General features: G+C 44.2%; 2 long non-coding RNA genes across 2 annotated transcripts; both read right to left on the bottom strand.

The window, feature by feature from the left end:
• Positions 1-6,541: 6,541 nt before the first annotated feature.
• Positions 6,542-11,055, bottom strand: LOC137153040 (uncharacterized). Its single transcript, XR_010919681.1, has 3 exons — positions 10,979-11,055; positions 10,111-10,464; positions 6,542-6,677 (listed from the first exon to the last, which is right to left on the bottom strand). It is a non-coding gene; the product is annotated as an uncharacterized lncRNA (long non-coding RNA).
• A 2,926-nt stretch (positions 11,056-13,981) lies between these two features.
• On the bottom strand, positions 13,982-19,522 carry LOC137153039 (uncharacterized). The gene is made up of 3 exons (XR_010919680.1): positions 18,638-19,522; positions 18,250-18,299; positions 13,982-16,794 (listed from the first exon to the last, which is right to left on the bottom strand). It is a non-coding gene; the product is annotated as an uncharacterized lncRNA (long non-coding RNA).
• Between the last annotated feature and the right edge of the window lie 3,117 nt (positions 19,523-22,639).

The following is a 22,639-nucleotide window of genomic DNA, read 5'->3' as shown; positions in this document are numbered from 1 at the left end:
CCCAGTGCCGGGCGCGGGACAGACACAGACACTTTGTAACCGGCCGCCCCGGGGGGCACGTGCGGCCGCCCCCCCGGCGGGGTGGGGGAGGGCCCCGCTTCCAGCCCGTTCCCGGGCCGCCGGCAGGGAAGGGTTAAGGACGGGACCGGACGAGTCGATTCGCTCCAAGCCGTTGAGAAGAAAAAAAAAAAAAAAAAGTTGCAAAACGGATTGGGAGGGAGGGTGCCTGGGCCGCGTGTGGACGTGTTTGTTTTCAATTCGGCTCCTCTTTTCCGAACGACTTACTGCGTTCCAGGAAAGTTGGAGGAGCCTTGACCCGGCCCGTGCTCGGGGCAGGCTGGGGGATGCACGTTGAAGGCGCTTTGGGGCTCGGGGTTTTTTTGGCCTCAAAAAAAAAAAAAAAAAAGTCATTTTTTTCCACGTCTTTGCATCTTGTTGCAGGGCGGAGAACCTCCGCGAGTTTTGTTACGGGCTTGTCAAAGTGTTCTGTAATTCGGTGATTGGAGGCAGGGTTAACATCGAATTTAAATTGTACAGTTGGCCTGCTGAAAGCACCTGGCTTTCTTAAAACTGAATTTTACACCGGCTTTGGAGCTACTGTAGGATAAACTGGGATCCTGTTTTGACAGGCTGGAAGTGGGAAAGGTGGCACTTGGGTTTGTCAGACTCTCCCCCCAAAGTCGGATTTGAAAAACTTGTTTTTTTCTAATAAACTTCCCCCTCGTAACAATTTAATTTCTGCTGTACTAAAATTTAGTTTCAAGATATTTTTGTATGTCTTGAGGTAACATTTTTATTCTTTGTAGCAATGTCTAATATAATTTAAAATTTTAAATTGTATATTTCATCTCTACATTGGAATGAGATTAATTTTTTTTAAGCACTGGATTTTTTATGTTACACATTAAAACTTACTAAACTCAAATTAAAATTATTAAAACCATTTGTTAGTGGTGGAAAAGTTGAAAATACTAAATTCTCATAAAAATATAAATGCATGAACATATATAAAGTAGTAAAAAAATTATAAAAAATTAAGACTCTAAAATGCCAAATAATTGAAAGAAGGGGGAAGAACAAAACAAAATAAAATCCCTTAAGTATTTTAACAATTCTCTATCGATCTGTTTCATACAGGAAGTATGAATATCCTGGCACGCATATGAACTTCTAAATTATGTTTTGGTTACTGTCTTTTGGTTACTGTCTTTCTGCCTGTTTACAGTCAGGAGAGCAATGTGTAAAAATTGTTCATATTTTTACTGCATGAAAATAGAGAGGTAAAAGCAATTTTTCAGTATATAGGGAAATAATTTTCCAAAGCTAGGACAAAAGTGCAGAATATTTTTTTTTAAATGCACTGTTACATGTACATACGTAACTGTGCCAACATCTGTCTAGCTTCAGCATAATCTGAAGAAATCAAAAGAACTCCATTGCTCACCATCTTTATGTATATTTAAGTAATCCAAAAAGAGACCATTTTGGTGGGAACTCAGTAAAATAGTTGACTGCAAATACAGCAAAGTGCTTAAGGAATATAGGAGGGAAGCTATAGTGGGCTTTAGGCAAACTGATCCAAATGTGAAGAATATAATTAAATTCCTAAATGCTCATTATGCTTTGAATGGTCATCTGACCAAAAAAAAAAAAAAAAATCACAACCAAAAACCCATAGTTTTTTTTTTTCTGTTCTTAACAAAAACATTTTAGGAGTTCAGGTTCCAGATCCTTGCCTTATTATTTAAAACTGGATGAGATGATGGTGAAAAAAAATGGAAACAAGAAGCATCGTACTGTTCTTCAATTCTGCAGTTTTGAGGAAAAACTGGATCCTGGGAATTTTACTGACGTTCTAATGTACAGTAAGTTAGGATCTGATCTTGCAGGCCTTGCAAACACAAGTAGTCCTTTCTCACATGAATAGACTCATTTAAATAAATGAGACTAGTCATGTTAAGAGTTTGCAAGTTCAAACTCTGAATTTTGTAAAACTAGAAGCTTTAATATATTTTAAACAAAAACCAAATGATAGGCACGTTATTGTAACAGTTTGGTATCCAATTCTCTGTTCTATTCCCCATACCATCTTAAAAGAGAGTTTGAGTACTTAATCATGTAACTTTAAAAGGTAGGATGTGCCAAAGCTCAGGTTGCAGCTCATACGTATTTATGTTCAGATAATGCTCATAATCCTTGTTTATCTTAAGAGAAATAGTAGAAGTTAATTTGTGGTGGTTAGAGGATAGATTCAATACTTTCAATACAAGTGCACTGGAAAAGATCGATACTTTATTTCCACCCAGTTTTATATATAATTAAATATTGAAATTTATTTTTATTTTGTTCACTTTTATATGGGTACCTTGCTACTCAGTAAAGACTGAGTAGTAATGATTGTTCATGACACTTTGCGCGCAGATTAGTTTCACTTGAGATATCTGTGCAAAGGAAAAAAAACCACTGATACATCTATTAATATATTTAGCTGTTAAATTCATAGTCATTTCTCTTTATACGTCCTTAGCTCCATCTCAGCAGTCAGAGTTGAACTGTTTAGGAAATTTTAATATCGGAAAAACACGTGGCAGTTGTTGATAAAATGTTGGGTATGTTTCTAGCTATTAACCACCTTTGTGAATATTTTACACTGTTTAAATTCCATTGTTCAAATTAAAACAGAGATGAAAATGACTGGCTTACAGACACAGTCAGCTATGAACTATTTAAGTGGGTGGGACTCACCACTTTAGTTTTGTTTCATCACCCTATTCAAAATGAGCGGTGTCTTTTTTGTTGGATGTCTATTTTCAGATGCAATGAGAATGACTAGTTTTTAAATATTTTTTTTAGAAATAAATGCCTTGTCTGATTCCCCCCCCACCCCCCCGAAACAGCAAAATTTTAATGTTACTGCTCTGTCAAAGGTCTCCTAAACAGCCATTCGATAGCAGATCTTTTTTATCCTGAGTATATAGGAAACAATGTTTTACTGGTTTTGGTTTTGCCTAGCACTGAAATGGAGACAAGCAACTTAGTGAGGGGGGCTACGTGGGGGTGGGTGTCCGTCCATCTGTCCTGCCCTTGTCCCTAATACACCTTCTCAGCCCTTTGCTTTATTATAAAGATACTTTCATTATATTATATCAACCTTTATTATAAGATTTTTTTTCATCGGTTTTGATTTTTAAAAGATGCTCTCTTGTTTTGGGGGAGAATTTTTATATAATGTCCCATTGTACTTGGCAAACAAGGACAGTATAGATATTGCCTTATGGACAGCATTACAGTGGACTTCTGCATATCCAGAATGCTCAGTTATCCAGAAAGATTAACTATGCCTATATACATCACTGCCATAAATGTGCTGTATTGGACCTGCAGAAGTTTCTGCCTCAGTACTTTCTGGAGTTTAAATTACACTAGTCGTGGTCTCCTGCTTGCAGATAGGAAATCCAATAGACAAATGACCTCAGTCTGCTAAGCCTCAGTTTTTCAGTCTGTAAAATAAATGTAATGGAATGTTGTGAGGCTTAATTAATATTTTGTGAAGTGTTCTGAGACCCCCAAAAGATGATAGATACATGAATGTGTTTCTTCCTAGAAGGCTAACTTCTGACTGGCCTGCCTTTACTCTCACAACTGAGGAGGACTGTATGAAACTAAAGAGACAATAAATGCTGTTCCTGGGTGGCTTGAAGGGTGTAGCTAAGAGCACCGTGGTGTTCACTATTTCTCCTCCCTCTCCCCCTCCCTTCCAGTAAGCTGAGAGAGCTGCTGGATGAAGGCATGAGGTACCTAGCCCCAATCTCTGCTCCCCTTCCTTGCAGAAGAGATGGACTGTATTTAATGTTCTTGTTTAATAGTGGTATTTCTTTAAAATCAACAAAGTTTTCCCTTTTCATCTGTCCAACAAATATGCTTCTATTGCTGTTGGGATAACTCCTCCAAGGAAGAAAGCATATGGAGGGGTACCACTTCCTTTTTGCGGGGTATTTTTATTATGCATTGGGTTATAGAGCCCAACGTGTTCTCATAACTGCCATTTATTTCAATATGAATTTTGCGTAGAGAACTCATAGCAAATAACTCCAGCCTTCCTAGTATTACCATACCAAACACCATTATGCGTATTAGTGTGGCGTGTGTATCATTCCCTAAAACGCAATATCCAGGCAACCAATATTCTACAAATTATCGTACAATGGTGAGAGAAGGGATGGGTGTGCTGAAGCACTGTTTAAATACTGATCTTTGTAGTACAGTGGATTTTGGGATGAAAGTGTGAGTCCCCTCACTTCTTCCCCACATCCAGTTAAAAGGATTAACACACATCAGAGCCTTTAATAGTCGTATAGTCTTTGTCGTTAGGCCTAACTGGCAAAAAATCTGATTGGTGTTTGAGTAGTCAGTGCACTATAATGTATATCACCTGTCTAAGGTACAGTCTGTTGGAACACTTCATAAACTCTTCTTTGTGTTGTTTTCTAGTTCATATTGAAACAGAAGTTAAAATTGTGTCCAAAGAGTCATATTTGCAGAACAAACTGATGCATCATTGCATTCAGTCAAGGTGAGTTGAAAAGGCAAACCTAATATACCCAATAACTTTTAAAGAACCCTTATGGTCCAACCCAGAGGTGCAGGGTACATGGAATTTATACTGAAGTGAACACCGCTCGGGACTGGGCCCTGCAATTAACAGTAAGAGATACATCTTAGCCATAACTTTCTCAGGGAAGATGCTCATAACTTAGGCCTGGTCTACACTCACGGCAAAATTTGGTGGCAGTCGACAGGAGATACACAAGCTATATGGAGTAGCTTGCGTCTCTCCCATCGACTTCCTAACTTCTAAATATCGCGGCATCCCACTACGCTGTGCCGATCAGACATGCCCTCCCATCGACAAAGCGTTAATCGTTTTGCAGGGGTGGATTAATGCCATTGACGTCTGGATCGATTGAGCAGGTCTCCACTGCCGCTCAGTTGATCTGGCGGTGCCGACAGTGAGCGAAGACATACGCTGACAATCTTTACTTCATTACTGACTTATGTAGTATTGAGAGTCCAAAGTGAACACTGGCTATTTAAACAAAACAACAAATCTAACTGTACTGCACGAGATGATTAATAGCTTTAAACAGTTTGAGAGAATTGTTTTGTTGGCTTGCATTGGTAAAAATATTTTCTCACATCTATATTGTTGTACATCTCTACCGGCCTTATGTTCCTTTCCCAAAAAGCCCTATTTACATTGTGAAAACTGACTCCCTCTTTTCTCCAGACAAGAGCTTATTGGTAATAGATTGGCAGTGGCTTGGAAATGTCACCCTTCTTTTTAAAAGGCAGGATCAGGAGAGGCTGAGGGAAGTAGGCTTGTGTAGTCTGCAAAAGAAAAGAATGAGGGGGGATTTGATAGCAGCCTTTAACTACCTGAAAGGGGGGGAGGGGTTCCAGGGAGGATGGAGCTAGGCTGTTCTCAGTGGTAGCAGATGACAAAACTAGGAGCAATGGTCTCAAGTTGCAATGGGGGAGGTCTAGGTTAGATATTAGGAAAAGGTTTTTCACTAGGAGGGTGGTGAAGCACTGGAATGGGTTACCTAGGGAGGTGGTGGAATCTCCATCTTTAGAGGTTTTTAAGCTGCGGCTTGACAAAGCCCTGGCTGGGATGATTTAGCTGAGGTTGGTCCTGCTTTGAGCAGGGGGTTGGACTAGATGACCTCCTGAGGTCCCTTCCAACCCTAATCTTCTATGATCAGCTTGCCTTCTTGGTTTAGAATCTGATTTATTTTAAGGATTTTGAGTTCTGCACACCCAACCCCTGGAGATCATCATGCTATAATTTGACTCTCAATCTAGAATTAAAATAGAGTTCTGGAACAGAGAGCTTGCTTATTAAACTAAACCACTTATCCTTCTGCTTATTGTTTTATTTCATCTCTTAAACAGACAGAGCAGGTATAGTCAAGCAAGATATTGTTAGAGAAATGGTGGCCAAAAAAAAAAAAAAAAGGTAAAGTAGCATTCATCCTTTCAGAGTCGTTGGGCGGACAAGGTCAAAACTAAAGTGGGAAAGCAAAAATATGTCTGCTAACAAAAACGCAGTAGTGTAAGTTTGCATAAATTCAACACAAACCAGTAGAGCTTTTGAAGTCCCATTTTAAAGTTCTGTTTAAAAAAGGGGGGGGGGGGGCAAATAACAAGGACCCCAAAAATGTATTCAGAGTGCTTAGCACAGGATAGCACACCATTGGTAGGCAATGGGGAGACATCTCAATGTCATATTTCTAACACTGTTCCTATTTTTTTCATGTTGACAAGCCCTAAGAAGATGAGTTGGAGGAACATATACCTGTTAGTACTGCACCTGTTGATCACATAACTATGAAAATGTCTAAAAGAAATGCAGATATGTCAAGCTATCTTCAACACCCCTGTACTGGTGCATAGTCTAACTTCTAATTACACCCTAAGGTTGTACACTGGGAAGTCAGGTACCACGCAAAAAAAACCCATTCCACATTCCTTTTCTTCTCCCCCCCTGCCTCTTTCAAAAGTGTGGTCTCTATCTGCATAGGCAGGGAATGTTCTGAAAAATTTCAAGGCAGCTGTGAATTTCTCATAGCTGACTTCATCCATTCAGATTTGAAATGGGAAATCTGACCAACATGGACCTTAAAAACAAACACAGAAAAAGAGAAATATTTACTTCAGATTATGTCCTGGAAGTGAGGGTGAGGAATCTGGATAATCTAAATTGAAATAATTCAGGGAAATGGCGAACAAACGAACACTTTAGCACTATAACTATTTCTTACACAGGTATCACTGCTTGTAAAATCTCGCTAGCACTGCGCCTAGTATATGCAGCTTGTAAAAACTCCATAGCACGGAGCCTAGTAGATGCACCACCAAAACAAACCCCAATCTGTAAACTATTTGGATTTCCCAATAGACTAGTTGAAAGGGCCAGAAAAAAGTGTTACAAGGGGGAAGCAGGAGAGATGGCTGGTCTGAAAACGTAGTTAACTGCAACAAGTCTACTGTGTATTTTGGGCAAATAAATTAGGCTCTTATTTTTTGCTTTAAAAAAAAAAAAAAAAAAAATGATTGCAGTCATGATGCTCTTGTATAACTACTTGTTCTCTTTTATAGTTACAGACTTTCTGGTAGAACAGGATTGAAGAACGTTTAACCTTTGTAATAAGTGAATGTTAAAAATACCTTCCTTGGATTGGATTGTGCTCTGCAGTACCTTATATCATGTTTAAAAATAGTCAAAATACCATTTGGAATGTCAACATTGTGGCCTTTGAGGAGATGTAGCAGCACATCATGGTTTGTAGAGACAAGGAGATACAGACCATTCTGGGCTGCCTCATTACCTCAAGGATAGACAAGAAAGGGAGCTTCTGGGTATCAGCCGTGGAAGCTAACACATTCTCATGTCTCTCTTAGATCAGTGAACAGGTATGTTTAGATACGTTTTTGTAGTGCTTTTACTTGTACACTTTCTTTCCCGCCTGCAAAGACAGAGTATTGGTTTTATGTATTTGCTTGGTGAATTTGCCTAAAACAGGGTACAGGGATTTGCCTTATTCTAACCTGGTGGTCTGATCGCAGGCAACGTGATTGTTCAATATTTTATCTTTTCTCCAACATCAGCAATAACTTAATACATTAAATCATCTCTAATGTTATGTCTCCAGTGGGCTTATATGACAGCTGTATGTTGCTTGAAGTAATCCTACCTCCTGTTTTGTTCAAAATTCTTTCCTCTGTTTAACACACATGACAAATTATAGGTACTATGACAACCAGCAGGGATTGTAAAAAAGAGGTTCTGGAAGTCACGGAGACCTCTTTACAATGGAAGCATGTCAGCAGTGCTCTAGCAGCACGTAAATACTGGAGTTTAGGATTGCCTAGCTGCTCTCCAGTATTGCATTGCTGCTTTAGTGAGGCTGGATTTTGGTGCCTACAGCAGGAGCCAGTGCTGTAGCTACCAGCATGTGATGCCTAGGGCAACAGAACAAAGTGGGAACGCTGTTAAAGGTGGGGAGACGCTGTATGATCAGGTTCTGAAGAGGTTTCCTGTTCTATAGATCTGTCTTAAGAACAAAATAAATGAAAGTGGGAAAACGAATAATTGTTCTGCAGCCGTGTATTATTAACTGGTTAGTGGCGCAGGAGATGGAAGCAAGGGGCGTTTGAAGGATGTGGAGGGAGGGATTGGCTAGCAGGAATCCCGGGAGCTTTGCTTCCTAACCTAGCCCATACATTCACTTAACTGTCTGAGCCGCGGTTATTAGCAGCGCCCCCAACTTCTAAGGGGACGTGTCCCCACCTCCACCGGGGCGGTAGAATCAGAGAGAGCCCAAAGAGTGTTGCCCGCATAGACTGTGGGCCCTCCGTGGCTGGGCTAGCCCGCAGTGCCGGCAGGGTAGTGCCCTGGCTACGGCGAGCTGCGGGGGCTGGCTCTTCCCTTGCTATCACGGCTCTTGCTAAAGGCGGGCAGAGCTCTGGGCGCTAGCCCGGCTCAGCCCTGCCTGGGGGGCTGCGGCTGTTGCGTGGTCAACGCTCTCTCTGAAATGGGGGAATGGCTAAGGACCAAGGCTGCAGTAGCTGAGGCGCCTGAATGGCCTCCCTCATCTTCATAGGCACTGCTGCGGCCTAGGATGGGTGAGCAGCCCCTCGGGAGGGTAGAGCCCGCCCACGGGGGCCTCCAGAGCCCTCCTTGTAGTAGCGGGTATGTCTGCGGTCAGCTCCCAGCCGAGGGTCAGGGTGTCCTGTCCTAGCCAGGGCAGCCCAGGCTCGCCGGGGACCTCGCCAGCGGCTCGGGCAGGCACTGAGCTTTGGGGGGGGCTGGGACCTGAGCATTTGTGCTGGGCCAGGGCCCCCCAACGCTGCCCGCTGCCGGTCTGTGTGTGGGCTCAGTGTGTTCACTTGTCCCTGGGTCCTGCACCCAGAGCTGGGGGGCAGCTACCGCCGCCAGGGGCCACCAGTTCTGGGCGCAGGGCAAGGGGGCATTTCCCTGGCCTGCGGGGAACACAGGACCGGGAGTCCAGCCCCAGCCGCCTGGCAGGACCGGGCCAGCCGGGCTGCAGCGCCGCCCGAAGCCGCCAGGGGGCCAGGCGGGCGGGGGACGGGCCGCTGCCGCCCGCGGGGGGGGGTGGCGCTGCCTTCCTGGGCCCAGCACGTGCCCGCAGCCGCGCGACGCCCGGACGCGCAAAGGCTGGGCTGCGCCGGGGAAGCCCCGCGCCGGCAATCGGTGCGGGAGGGGGGCGGCCACTTGCGCGCGTGGGGGGAGGAGGGCGCCACGCGGGACGCACGCGGTCCCCCGCACTGCCTTCCCCTTGCACCCTTGCAAAAATCTCCCCGTCACCCGCCAGGGAACATCTCCACGGACGGCGGGGCGCCCGGGGCAGGCTCGGCTCGCTCCAGCCGCCACCGCCCTGTCTGCCCCCGGCCCGGCCCGGCCCGGCCCCACGTGGCGCGCACGCCGCCCCCTCGGGCCCCGGCCGTGCCCGGGCTGGGGAAAGCCCCGCGTGCGCCTGCAGCTGGGGAACGCGCGGGTCGAAGAGCCGCCCCGCCGCTGGCTGGGGAAGAGAGCGGCTGCGGGGGGGAGGGGCGCGGCTGCGGGGGGAGGTTTCTATGGGGCGGAGGTCGCTCGGTGCCTCTGAAAATCGGGACGCGCGCCAGGCGCCCGTTTTTTGAAAATCCCGCGCAAGGGGCGCAGCGCTGCGGCACGACGCCGGGGGCAATGGGATCTGTCCTATTGCTGAGGATGCCGCCGCCCTAGCAGATCGCTGGGCTGGGCTGTAAAGTGTGCTGGGGGAGCAGGTAGAAAACTCTGAGATCTGGGGCTAGCTCCACACCTGCCTGCCCTTCGATGCAGCTGCTTCTTGGAGTACATCAGACACGCCTCCTTCTGGTGCGGCTCCCCTTCAGACTACCACTCCCTTAGCCAGCACCTCTCCCCCCTCCATGGGTCCCAGGCTTCCCGGCTGGCAGGGTTCTGTTCTCCTACCCAGCAGGGCAGCGTCTGAGCACTTCCCATTAGTGCATTAAGCACTGTGATTAGCATCTGGCACGCATGGGTCTTACCTCTGTTTCCCATCCTGCCCCGTGGGAGGAGAGCAGGGCGGCTCTGAGAATGGATCTCCCCTTGCTGGGGCGGGGGAAATCAGATTTCTGCCCACAGCTCGCTCCTTTAGCTCCAGGCTGGGGTTGGCGCAGCAGGCAGACACCAGGGAGGCAGGTTGGAACAGTTACCAGACTCCCACCACCCCGTGCAGTAGCCACTGGTCCTCAAACGAGTTCATTCAGCAGACAAAGGTTCCCAACTTCCTTCCTGCAGCGCAGGTAGGTTCCAGCAAAGCAGCTCTGCCATTCTAACCTCACTATTTTCTTTCTCAGGCTTTAAGATGGTTTGGTGAAGTTCTAATTTTGCATATTGACCTGAGAAAAAGAGTAGGGATTTTCTAAACCTCCTGCAGCTTCAAACAAACAAACACGTGTGACCCGTTTGTAACTTCTCTTCGCTTTTCCCTTTAGTCATTTCTGAAGAACCGTAGACACATACGACTCATGAAAGTCAAGGTAAGCAGTGCAGTGGGTGCCATCAGTGAAATTACTAGGGCTGTTGAATAGACGGAGTAGGAGGGCTTGTGTTAACTGGGTCATAGTGTTCTTCAGTTGTACCACGGGAGTACCCAGCGGCCACTATCAGGATTGGGGTTTCATTGTACGTGGTACTGTACAGGCATACGAGAGGGAGAGAGCCCCTACCCCGAGGAGCTCACACAGTCTAATCTTTCCTGCTGGATTTAGAGCTCTCAGCCATAACTTACATTTGATTTCACACACAAAACATCCCTGCAGAGAGCCATTACATACCCCTCAGCCAGCTAAAGAACCAGTTCCTCCTCCAAATTATCCATAGTTATATTCAATACCCAGGAAACTGACTTACCTTTCCTCGGAGAGCCTGCCACATACTTGAGGACTGGTTGGCGAGGTTATCCTGCCACAGAACATGATTCACTCAGGGTCCTCCTCATGGGACTGTAGCTGCACTTTTATCTGAATCTCCAAACTCTGTGCACCCAGTAGCATTCGCTGCAGCTGCTCTTTAATCACCTGCACTTGGTAAAGCGGTTGCAGCCTTTTCTTTCAGACGCACCTTCTCATCCTCTTGGGAGCTTGAAGGTGAAATACAGCAACAAGCTGCACCTGAAAGGTGCGTGCCTGGTGCACTTCAGGAAGTGGCTTCACAAAAGGGGCTTGAGAAGGGAGTTTATGGGATCTAGCTCCAGATCTAATATACTCCCTCTGAAAAATGATTTTTCTTCTAACTGCCAACCCAACAAACTTTACCTGGGTTCTGAAAGCCATGTTGAGTTATTTTCTATTTATGCATCATCACCAGCAATAACTGTGTTAGCCAAAATGCTTTTAGCAATACCTGTGCAACAGTTCTCAACACATCTCCAGCTACCCTTGTGTGAATGGGGTACATAGGTATAAAGGAGGGTATCATTTAGTTTGTAGCAATCTATTCCTGGTGGTGATGCATAGAACACTTCACTTTCAGATCCACGGTGGAGTTTGCAGGGAGAAATCAAACACCTTTTTTATTTCTAAAGCCGCATTCTGACATCTTTATTCACGTTGTGTAACACTTTACAAGTGGTCCCATTAATATAAAATACTATTCAGCACAAATAAAGGTGTCAGAAGCCCAGCTAAAGCCAGTACCTTTGATTTGGAGCCACGGCAATAAACAGGGCCCCCCCTTTAAGCCATTTTTCCTGAGTCACATTTCAGAGTAGAACTGCATTTTAAGCGCACATGAAAACTGCAGCTAGTGAAGAAAAGGCAGGCTGCTTAATAAGCAGCATTTTACAGAAAGCATGGCACACGTGCTCTTTACTGGCTGCTGATACAGGGGAAGCTCTGATTTCAGAGGCTCTGTCTTTTCTCAGGTGCTTCAGCTGCATGAACTAGGATGCATAAGCGAGTAGCGTCTTGGTTTAAATAAAAAGGGGCGTGCAGCAGAGCATTCTCGGGTTCCTGGAACTTACTTTCCTCTTTCATTGGCCACTGCCCACCTTTTATCACCTGCAGGGCCTGCCCTAGGCTGATCTATTCCCCCAGCTCAGTGTTGAGTAAAGCAATGGGGTGGATGACTAGGGTGAGCCTTGGCTGGCATTGGGTCAACCTGTATGTTTGGCTTTAATTACTGTGTTTTATCTGAAGTAAAAGCCTGTTGATTAGCACAGATTGGATTAAATAGGCTGAACAGAGAGATGGGAGGGAGTGCTGGTAGAAATGTAAGTACTCCACAAACACACAGCACCTGGGAAAGAAGAGTACACCAGGCAAAAAGTGACTCAAGCTGACTCTTCACTGATTAAACCCAGACCTGGTCTGAGCTGTGGAATGCTGCTAAAATGTTATTTTATGTTCAGGAGTTCTAGAGCTTCAAAAGTGGATTTTTCTAGTAATTAGAGTGGGTAGTTTTCGGCTGAGTGACATTAATAAATCTGTGTTTACTACATTAAAATGAAAGGATAAGTGGGTTTAGAATAAGAGTTTGATTTGTAGCTATTGATATATATAATAATAATCAATATAAAGAATGAAATATTTCTCCAAAAGAACTAAACAGCACTGTTACGCCAGTCAGAAGTCTCATGACTACCTTTCACTCTTTAAAGCCTTGATACAGAAAAGCAGGCACTTCAGTTTACAATGGAGGACAATATTTAAGCATGTGTCCCAGTGTTTCCTGAACTGAGAGCTAACGTTTATTCCGTTAAAGCAAAGATAGCCATAGGCAGTATGGAACAGTTAGTTAACTCTCATGTGTCCAGCATTTTTACTGTATTGATGATGATCCACTCATGGATAATCACTCTGGAAACTAAGAGATAAATGGAAGAATTGTCCAAGGCATAAAGGGCAGGTTAGGCACCCACCTCCCATTAAAAGTCAGTGGGATCAGGGCACCTTACTCTTCTATGCCTTTTGAAAATCTCCGTCCAGTCCAGAAGTGGGGCAGTTGTGGTATAAATGTACATCTATAATGTGAGATAATTAATCAGAAACTGAGCGAACTGCTGTAATACTAATCAGCGCCTGCACGGCTTTCATCTCTCACACCAGCTTGATTCATCTGCATACTTGCCTCTCAGTCCACAGTTATGGGGGGGTAGCTAAGAAGTGTTGAGAGAGTCTAAACATTTTATTTTCTGTAAAATAAAGCTGGAAAAAGAAAGTAGTTCAAACTGGAAAACCACAATCAGGCCACAGTTTAGAAGTGAGAATTCACCACGTAAACCGCTGTGTTAAAGCTTTATTGAGAACGTTTTCAGAATCCAGTGTCAAAGGCAGAAAACGGGGTGCTAGGAGTTATGGTAAGAAATCCCTAAGTTTAGCAGAGCTGCCGGCAGTGACTTCCCTGTAGGTGAATTACGCCATAAAGAGAAGAGGGTTGAATCTTTTTCACTGTGCACATGGGGGAAGTCAAAGGGATTACCTGGGTGAGGTAAGTGTCTTTGGACCATGCTGAGATAATCTTTAGATAGGTTTCCCTAACTAAGAGTTGTGATTGAAGTGAGATAGCTTATTCTTTAAACACCACGTATTACTGACGGAAATAATGCAATACTACGTTCATTATTTAAAACATTAGTTTAAAGCCTGTAAATTACCACCCTAAAACATTTTTCAAATATTTGACAGTGTGTTACTAGTAATGGATAAAACAAAAATAATGGATAAAGCAACCGGATAACATGGATAAAACAAACCTTCAGAATGGTGAGGAGGAGAGTAAGCCTCCTCTTCTCACTCACTCACTCACTCACACACACACACACACACACACACACACACACACACACACACACACACACACACACACACTCTCCCCCCCCCCCCCCCCAGATATTAAAATTTAGATTAACTCTTTCACCTTACATTGCTCTGACTCAGTACTATTGAGGGTAAACTCTGGTAATGCCCACAAAGCTGCAAGTATTGCTTATAGCACAGCAGAGAATCAAAATAAATGTACACAGTTGAGATTTGATTTTAAAGAGGGCTCACCTGACCTAATTTTACATGCACAATTTTGTGCCCACAATTAGTTGTAGGTACAAATTGTAGTATTTGGACATCTAGCTATGATTGCAACAGCAAATCAGGCAGATATGTACAGTCTTTCATTTGCATTTGTAAAATAAGAAACTGTGAAAATCAGGTCCTTAATCACTGTATGAAAAACGTATTTCCGGGCTAATCATTTCACTAGAGCATAGCGATCAGAACTGACCATTTTAAAGTGGTATTAGTCATTCTGAATTTCCATATTTCTCACTCTGTTACTTACACATCAGATTTGTTTGGTTCACAAGTCACAGTCAAGGGACGTTTTGAATCGACAGTCATACCTATTGGATCTGAGTTTCTTAAATCATCACCAGTGGTAAGATTCTGCAACTGGAACTTGACAATTTTGTTTTTCAAGATGTAGGAGGCAAAATCCACTTTTGTCTTCCTCAGCTGTAGTTGTTTCGCAGCATTAACTCAAGCAAAAAAATTATCAGTAAGGTAAGCAACTGTGACAAACACACAGGAAATAGTGTGGTGTATTTTTATAGTCACTTTTCTGACCATGACCAAACTTTAACGGGTAAACTAAAGCTTCATGTTTTATTCACCTGGGGTCCAGAAGTTACAAAATATAAGGATCCTATGAGGTCACTGAGTTCACTCCCTGCAAGGAATGAATGTAGTCTCCTGCTAGGGGATGTTACAGAGATTAAAGTGGTAAAAAAAAGGATAAGAAACTCCAAGAACTCTGAACAAGCAGGCAATTTTAGTCGATAAATCAAGCCAACAGGAAAAATAGTACCATAGTTAGTACAATACAGCCCTCGTAAAACCCGCTCAATGGAACATATTTACACAGTAAATATGGCAAGTCTCTATCTATGAGAATAATGCGTAATTAAGTGGAAGCATGATTTGCCATGTGCCCCTTTGCCATCATTTTAGAAATTAGATAGCAATCGTCAGAGAGGAGGTGTACGCCACCTTGAGTACAGCTAATCAGGAGAACAGTAACAGCAAGATAGCTCTTGGACTGGTATTGGATGATTTAGCTGAGGTTAGTCCTGCTAGATGACCTCCTGAGGTCCCTTCCAACTCTAATATTCTATGATTCTATTTATATACCTGTAACTTCACAGTGACTAGGGACTGTACAAACACATAGGACTACATGTAGTCCCTGCTTCAAAGAATTGAGCATAAGAATATTTGTGTGCAGCCACAGTGAGGAGAATTTAAGGCTGTATTTCTGTGCCTTTGTTCTGTTTGAAAGGGATGAAAACCCCTATCGATATTTCTCTAAAACATAACTCTTCCTCCTCCAACACGTTAGCAGATTAGCCTCAGGTCAGTACACCAACACTGTGCTTTGACAGCGACTCCTCCAATCCAACAATGACTTTTTTTAAAAGGTTACACAAATAAAATAGCATGAGAGAGAATTGATCTAACATCAGTTTTATGAAAGGCTGATGATCAGTGTGCTGCAGCAGGCTGAGCTTATGGGAATATTTGGAGATATATATCCAGTAATTGTCTTTAATGCACATACACATTAAAATTAATCAGTTAGATGAAACAAACAGTCCCAATACATGTTTATTAAAAAAAGGGAAGTCTGATGCCCTGGAATTCATGGCTATGGAAGAAGATTTCTTCCATTTGTCTTCCAAAGTTTAATCAATTTATCAAGTTGAAAACCTGAAGTTCTTTATGGTAAGTTAACGTACATCCCACTATGTCTCTTCTATTTAGCTGCTGGGTGTAGAATGTAGGGTCTGGCTGAGCCAATGCACCATGCATCGTTATGCTAGTCTTTGAGCCAGACCGAAAACCAAGAGACCTACCACTGGATGCCTATTTTAACAAGGTAATGTTCTGAGATCCATGTTCTGAGATTCTTTCCCCCATCTGCCAAGCTGCTTCATGGTTCTCCAACTCCTTCCATAATACTCTCCTTTTGCCGTGGTACTATTTAAAAAGAACGCTTGACAATGGTGCGCAGATACCATTGTCTATCATGCTGGCCTATCTTACCTCATTGCAATCCCCCAGCTGTCTGCCTGTATCCATCCGTGGTCTCTTGTTTTACACTTAAGATTGTAAGCTCTTTGGAGCAGAAGCTGACTTTCCCCCCCTTGCCCATACAGCACCTAGGATGAGGGGGACCTGGTCCGTGACTAGGGCGTCTTAGCAATATGGTAACACAAGTAATGATTATTATTAACTGGGTCTTAGTCCTTGCATCAGAAAAAGAACAAAATAAACAGTAAATGTCCTGCTAGGTCCCTTTTCAACTCTACATCTATGTCCAACTTTTACCACTTGTGTCCATGGAAAGAGAGTGTGCATGCAAGAAGTTTCTCCTTTTACTAACTGTGACTCCTCTGCTTAAAGAAGATGCTTACTTGGCTAAGACCACAAGGGCATCCTGTCCGGTTATCTTCAGCTGGAATGACAGTGTGCGCAATATGAAACCATGAGAACTGCAAAGTGAGAGGCATCATCATGGCTTAATGATGGGGAAGAGAAACAAGCATCTCGCAAAACAATCCAAGTCCCAGCTAATAACAATAAAGTCAAGCCTGCTACAGCAAGACTCCAATGAGCTAGTCACAGAGTGAATGGTGAAGGATCTGGACGCACCACGGCTTCTTGGAAATTAACTCGCTGTAAGAAAAAAAAAATTCAACTTTAAACCTTTTCTGGAGTTGAAAACTCCAAGTATCATGAAGGCAGCAGGCTGCACTTATCTTATACATGCAGAAGGGAATGGTTTTCATGCTCAAATAATGGAGGAAGGTATTAAAAACTACTCAAAATACAATTCAGTATTCAAGTTCAATATAAGTTTATATATAAAAACTATCCAATATCTCAGGTCTCAATCGCCGTGATGCTAAACCAAATAAGAGCAAGCATCCAGCCTTGCTCCATGGAATGAAAACAATTACCTTTGAGTGGGTGTGTGTAACGGACAGGAGATATAGCAGAGGTGGAAAGAAGGGAGTGTATGGAAGATCCACAAAGGTTGGTGGTCTGTAGCCGGCAGGAAAGCTAACTAGCTTGTGCTAGTTAACGTCATACACAGAACATGACATTTCTCATAGCAAATTGAAGTTTTCTTGTCAAACTCTGAGTAATTTTGGGTATGTTTTGGAGAGGGAGCAGGGGAAGGTCAGGAGAAGGAAGAAATGCCAAGACGTTTACTGGACCAATGTCTGATAAACAGATGGCAACATTTTTCGAAGGTGACAGTGAGCACATGACTGCCTGAGAGCTTTTAAGCCACACTGAAGCCTGCTTGTCACTGGGTAGCAGCAGCAGCAGCTTCTAAAATGGAGTGGTTATAGACACCAAATTGAAAATTGATTTGCATGGCAGGTCTGGCTTTTCCAGTCCCATTATTATCTGGGGGAGAATCAGTCCTTGGAAGGTAAATTCAGTTTTGCCCTAATGCTATTTTCAGTTGTATGCTGAAGATGGTTTTTCAGACGTGTTCCTTGTAGGCCTAACTCTATTCCCTTTTAAGTCAATGCGAGTTTCCCCGCTATATCAGGGGAGCAGAGTTAGGCCAACACTGAGCCACTATGAAAATCCTATCCAAATGCTTTAAATGTAGCACATTGCACTTGAACGTGTTTACGACAGGTACTGTTCAGCAGAGGGCGATCTCAGCTGGAAAATGCAGGGTCAAGATGAAAACCTCCTAGACCCTAAAGAGCAAGATTCAAAAAGTGAACAGCATTTGCTGCACCCGCACAATTTAACAGAGTAAAGGCATTTAAACTTCTGTCATAGAAAAGAGAAAAAACTACCATGGAACTAACAGATATTCCAATGGAAACTGGAGACTTTGGTTTACGCTGTTCCCACTGATAGAGCAAGTATAAAGAAAAAGAAATTGGGCCCAATTCTGATATCCTGTGGCAATCCCAATATTAATGGGATTTCAAAAGGCATAAACTGGACAGTGGACTGATCAGGAACTAACTAGCTAGTTGCAGAGGCCAATTGACCATGGACATGTGTGGTAGAAGTTGGACATAGATGTAGAGGTGGCAGTCTGCTTGGAAGAGGCCCTTTCCAACGCCCTAGTTTATAGTTCACAAAGAGGCAACTTACTGTCGGCAAACACTCGAAAAACACAGGCAGGTTTTTCTCCCTGATTGTAGCTGGAAAGGAAGAAGCCAAGAATCACTTGCTGTCACTTAAATAACAGCCATTGCGAGGAAGGGGATGGTTCAGCCACATCTGGACTAACGAGACGCTGAGGTGCCAGTCCTGCATTCATTTTAGTGTACTGCTGGGGAAGCGTTTCAGCATCTGTGACTGATGAATTCAGAGCAGAGCCAAGCTGAAAGAAGCCTACCCACCCTGATGCCTTTGTGGCAATCCAAATTAGCTGCTTTTTCACCAGCCCGACAGTGGCAACAAGGACTTTTGTTACGTGATTGCTGCTCCTATGTCCCTCCCTCAGCAGCTTCCCAAGTAAAAAAAAAAAATCCCTCACCTTTGTCTGTCCTTTTTCTTCCCCACTCTTCGCATTGCTCCTGATGGGCTTCCAGAACTACAGGGTCTTCATTTTCAGGCCTGCAACAGCGGTAACCCTGCTGGATCCTGGTCCCTTTACAGTCAGGAAGTTCTCTCACAAAAGTGGTTCCCAGACCTTCGTTTTGCTTGTGAAATAAAGTGACTTTCAGATCCTCATAAGGGCTTATGGTGGAGAAAGAAAAAAAAAATGACAACTGCTTCCTTCTCCTTTCACTAATAAAAGAGAGGGTACAGTTTTGAGTCCTGATCCAGCGAGGTGCAACTGGAAGGGGCAATTAGCACCACACCAGAACAGTGCTTTGGTGAACCCTGTGTACCTACCTATCTACAAGTAGCATCGGATTAGCACTAATGTAAATGGACTTCATTTAAGATGCAGTGCAACTCCTGTTTAGTTCAATGTACAATTACCAGGCAATTTACATGGTTTTGTTCAGCTGGATCCTCGGACAGTAAATTTTCTATTGCAGTAGCAGACAAAAATGAAACTGACTAAATGGCAAGCGGTCAAACTGTAAAAACGCTTTTAGTCAAGCCTCATTAATGCTTTATCTAGAATCCTTCAAGCTTCAATTAATAACCAAGATGTGAAACTGCTGTGAAAACCAGAAGTCCCATACAGCAGCATTGTAATTTGTAGCACGCAGGCAGCTAAAATAAATACGTTCTGTGGTTTGAATTAGCCAGGATAAACTCGCTGAATGACAGCTGCAGCAGGGGACTGCATATGACTTTCTGTAACCATTCAAAACCAAGCATTTTAACCGCCAATCTATACGTGGCCTCTGTACATGAGGCAGGCCGAGCTTCTGTGTCAGAACAGGTGATCCCAGTCTGGCCAATTAAAGAGGATGGGGCAGAACCTGGGGCTATTAAAAAAAAATCAGGGAGACAGAGAGAGAGAGAGACCTGGAGAGCCAGGGCTGTCTGAGGGTCAGGTCAGGAAAAAGGCAGGTAAGAGCTGCCTGGGAGTGAGCGGTTGGCAGGTGACAGCTGTCAGAGCTAAGAGACAGTCTGTGGTTCCTGGGGGAGAACAGCAAGGGGGATTTCCAGCTGGCCTGCCCCTCCAGGACCCGAGGGATGGAGAACAGCAGAGGGAGTTGCCAGAGAGCCAAAGCTGAGGTCCAGAGAAGGCTGAAGGCAGGGGAGCAGCAGAGGGGTTTACCTGCTACCATCTCCATGCTGCAGACGTGGACCCAGGGGAACGTGAAGGGCAGGGAGAGTGAGAGATGCTCCCTTGGTAAGGATCTCCAAGCACAGAGATGGAGGGGGGGTGTTTCCAACTGGGGAAAATGGGGTTTTAAGGACTATGTACACCGGCTGAGAGACAGACTTTTGTTGGGGAGGGTATTAAGCAAGGGCTTGAAGTGGAATTACCAGGGACCGAAAGTGGAAATTGAGGCAGCCAAGCCTGCTGTACCATGGCCATCCACAGGAGGGCGCTCAAGGCAGGTCTGCCTTGTCACAGAGAGTTTTAACCTAAAAGTGCAGCTAAAATCCCCGTCTTTTATACCCGGCCTACAAAGTAAATTATTTTCTATTTCTTTTCAGGATATGAGTATATAATTTGTGTCATTTTTAGTTTTAAAAACTAGACTGCAATAATTCAGAAGTGTTCTAGGGCAAAATAGTGTACAATGAAGTTTCTTATTGTGAACCATATTTTTTATATAAATATAGTAGTACATAAACTTTTAAAATCAGAGCAGTGCTTCAGAACGGTAAACAAACTTCATCTACAATGCATACAAGATTTTATACATGAAGTGCAAAAAAAGTGTCCGGTTTCCCAGGAAAACATGTACTGGGAAAATAAACAAAATGGATTATTTTGAACTAAATGTTTCACAAATGTTATAACTTATCAATCCATCCGTAAGACTATTTTTAAAGTCTACTGGCCCTTTGACCCTACCATAGAATGGAAGAACTGTTTTGTGGGTAAGACAGTTTAACGGAGCACAAGAAATCTGGAGTAATTCCCAGCTTTGCCACCCCTCCTGCATGACCCTGAGCAAGTCACTTAAGATACGTCTACGTTGCAGCCAAGGGTGTAGAAGTACCCGTGCTAGCTTTAATCCAGCTAGCTTGCTCAAAATAGTGGTGAGGACACCATGGACCCTCCCTGGGTGTGTACTTGTGCAGCTTGTGCTATTTTCAGTGAGCTAGCTGGATTAAAAGCCAGCGCAGGTACATCTACATGATCTGCAACTCACACCCCTGGTTGTCGTATAGATGTACCCTTAATCTTCCTGTGGCTCCGTTCCCCATCTGTTAAGGGGGGATAATGTTTCTACGCCTCTAGGGGTATTGTGAGGATAAATCCATTACAGTTGGAGGCACTCAGACACCACAGGGATGGGGGTGTATACAAGTACCTAGACAGACAGAATACTTCAGGACAGACTGTTTACGGATCTAACGTCGTCGTTTTGTCCTTTCGTATGGCTGGCATAGAGCAGCAACTACAATTTCACCTGAAGTTGATTGAGCCAGATGGCTACACCAGCAGTGGCGGAACGTATTGCAGTGATGCCTCCTTCTTATTTATAAATTGAGCAATCGGTGGCGATACATTGGGTGATCTGTTGTGGGGAGCCACAGTGGCAAGCTGGAGAGTCCTTGATTTTCCATTTGTGCCTTCAGTGTCCACACATGCCATGGTTGGTTCAGAATCGGTTCAGAGTGGACCAAGATGTCTGTGGGAGGCAGGGCCCCCACATGGGGAGGGGGGGGGGAAGGGTACACTTCACCAGGGCCCGGAGGCCCTGGGGGACCCTGGCCCAGGCTGCAACCCCCATTACCATGAGGAAAAAATTGAGGCTAAATTGTAGATCATACCTGAGGCTATTTTGTAGAAACTTATTTCCCTGTATCTATTGTCCAGATGGTGCGAGATTTGCTGGCGCCAATCAGAAGCAGTGTTCGAGCAGTCTAAGCAACATCGTGCACAGTGAGTTGCTGGGCGTGCTGGCCCAGCCCAGGCCCTTCTCTAGAATAGAGTGTGCGCTTGTGCAGTTAAACTAGGACTTGTAGTTTGAGACTGGGAGATTTGTGCTCCTCTCTGTGACATGTTCTGTCGTATCAAGATCAAGAACTGCCAGTCCCAGAGTTCCTTGTGCCTAGGCAGGAGGGAGGGACAGCTGGTGGGCGGGGCAAAGCAAAGCACCCTAAAACAGTGAGAGCCAGGGCTGCTGCTGCTTCTGGTAGGATTTGCAGACCCAAAATATATGTGAGTAAGTGTCTAATTCACTCAACAGTCATACCCCCCCCCATACTGCCGTGTCTGGTGGTGGCTATACATACAAATCAAGCAGCCAGAAATGTAAGGAGGTAAAAGAAAGGGAACTAAAAGAAGCTAAAGGACACCAATCTATCCTCCAGTTTTTCAAATCAGACGAGGCCCTTTTGCAGTCAGGCAATACACTAACTAGGGAAGCAGATGAACAGAATCAAGACGTTGACAGGATATAAGACCTTTATAATGACCAAAACAGTTACAAAATAGTCAGCAAACTTGTCGGACTCTCAGGCTGGGTGTTATGTGAAACAAAAATAGCAAAGGGGGGGCATTTTTCAGAAATGTAGAATATGTAACAGTAATTTCAGAATTCAAACTTTTGTCATGGTTCATGAGATTGTATGTATGGGATGAGGGATTGCGGTATGTGTGTGGGAGGGGGCCCGTGTTACACGTTTGTACTGGGTCTGAAAATATTATGCTTGGGCCCTGGTGGGAGGTCAAAGCCAGGATCCTTCTGCGCAGGATCAAGCATGAGGTGCTTATTTTTTCAGTTGTGTTTAGCCCAATCTGCTTTCCAAGCCTCCTCCTGACTGTAGCCTGATTGCATGAGGCTAAGCAAATATTCCCAGAAAGGCTTGCAGGACTTTAGAAGTTGGGGGGACATTGTCAAACTCTTAGTGGATAGGAGGACATCTGCTTTCCTGAGTTCACTGAGCT

This window comes from Emydura macquarii, unplaced genomic scaffold, assembly GCF_026122565.2.
Source record: "Emydura macquarii macquarii isolate MOO-44397 ecotype Brisbane River unplaced genomic scaffold, CSIRO-AGI_Emac_v2 contig_1253, whole genome shotgun sequence".
NCBI lineage: Eukaryota > Metazoa > Chordata > Testudines > Chelidae > Emydura > Emydura macquarii.
Note: the sequence above shows the minus strand (reverse complement) of the source record. Positions and strands in the feature narration are given on the sequence as shown.